Source organism: Triticum dicoccoides, chromosome 7B (genome assembly GCF_002162155.2).
Source record: "Triticum dicoccoides isolate Atlit2015 ecotype Zavitan chromosome 7B, WEW_v2.0, whole genome shotgun sequence".
NCBI classification, from domain to species: domain Eukaryota; kingdom Viridiplantae; phylum Streptophyta; class Magnoliopsida; order Poales; family Poaceae; genus Triticum; species Triticum dicoccoides.
Window position 1 is genome coordinate 439,383,655 of NC_041393.1, and position 1,737 is coordinate 439,385,391.

General features: G+C 37.9%; 1 non-coding gene across 1 annotated transcript; it reads left to right on the forward strand.

Moving 5' to 3' along the window:
* Nucleotides 1-522: 522 nt before the first annotated feature.
* Nucleotides 523-594, forward strand: TRNAQ-UUG. The gene has a single exon. It is a non-coding gene; the product is annotated as a tRNA-Gln (tRNA).
* Nucleotides 595-1,737: the final 1,143 nt, after the last annotated feature.

Genomic DNA, 1,737 nt, shown 5'->3' on the forward strand with positions numbered 1-1,737 from the left:
CGATTTTGATCTTCCGTGATTCATGTGTTGATTTATACAGGACCCATCACTCAAAAGTACTAATTTCCAGTTGCATGACTAGCATATTAGAAGAATCATAGTGATGGTCAAATTTCCTAAGGCAGAGTATTCAGAGTGAAGTAAGAGAACTGATAAAGAAGAATTCCAATCATGAATCATAGCTGGCTTTATCTATTTTCCTAATTTTGTATATTTTTCTTTTTTTTCCTTAAAGATTTTCGGAGAGATCTGGATGTAATTTTTGTTATCTCTAGTGTTCGTTGTAGTTATGATTGATGAAAAATAGATCGAAAGTTTTTCTGCCAATTTTTTTAGTGCCAGACATAATTTTCCATCTAATATAGAGAGAAATGATTAAGAACAAGGAGCAAACACAAGATCACTAATTGTTTTTTTCTCGGTAAGTTAGAGCAATAATCAACTTAGTGCAAGGATGCTTGGGTGTGTGCAACGAATAACTTCTGAACATCATTCCATACTAATATAATAAAAATTCTAATTGTTTCTATGGTGTAGTGGTTAGCACTCCAGACTTTGAATCTGGCGACCTGGGTTTGAATCCCGGTAGGACCTGTTTTTTTTACTCGTTTTTCACATGACTTCCATTTTACTCACTTTCTTTCTGGCACTGTTTCGCCCCCATGGACTTGTACTTTTAGTGTTGGTAATGAAAAGCATTGACAGTCAATTTATGCTCATTTTAGATAGGAAGCTGTCGTTCGATTTTAAAATGAGGCCCTTAAGGCACCCACAATGTATTCCAAATTCATTTTTTTGGGCTTGACACTAGTTTCTAACATTTTGAAGCCATTGCCAAATAAAAGATACAGTTTTTTAAATAGGAAGTTGTCGCTCGACTTTAGAATGAGGCCCTTAGTGCACCTATAATATATGCCAAATTCATTTTTTTGCACCATGGCACTAGTTCCTAACATTGTGAAGCCATTGCCAAAAAAAAAGTGAATCGGAGTACTCTGTACGCCAATGCCAAATCATGATGAATAATAAATAAATCATTGATTTTCATGTTGCCTCTCCTCTTGTTTCACCCTATGAATTTGTATAGTTAGTGCTATTAGATAGGAAGTTGTCGACTTTACAATGAGGCCCTTAAGACACCCAATGTATGCCAAATTCGTTTTTTGCACTTTGCCACTAGTTCTCTACATTGTGAAGCCATTGCCAGTTAAAAAAAACAGGGAATCAGAGTAGCTCCGTGCGCCAATGCCAAATCCTTATAAATAATAAAGAAAATGTAGATTTGCATGTTGTCTCTCCTCTTGTTTCACCCTAATACTCTATGAATTTGTACTGGTAGTGCCGCTAATGAAAAACATTGACAGTCAATTTATGCTCTTTTTACATAGGAAGCTGTCGTTCGATTTTAGAATGAGGCCATTAGGGCACCCATTGTTGGAGAACGTAGCATGCAATTTCAAAAAAATTATACGCTCACGCAAGATCTATCTAGGAGATGTATAGCAACGAGAGGGGAAGTGTGTCCACGTACCCTCGTAGACCGAAAGCGAAAGTGTTTGCCAACGCGGTTGATGTAGTCGAACTTCTTCTCGTTCCGGCTGATCAAGGACTGAACGTATGGCACTGCACACGTTCAGCGCAATGACGTCAATCGAGCTCTTGATCCAGTAGAGTGTGAAGAAAGTAGATGAGTTCCGTCAGCACGACGGCGTGGTAACGGTGATGGTGAAGTGATCC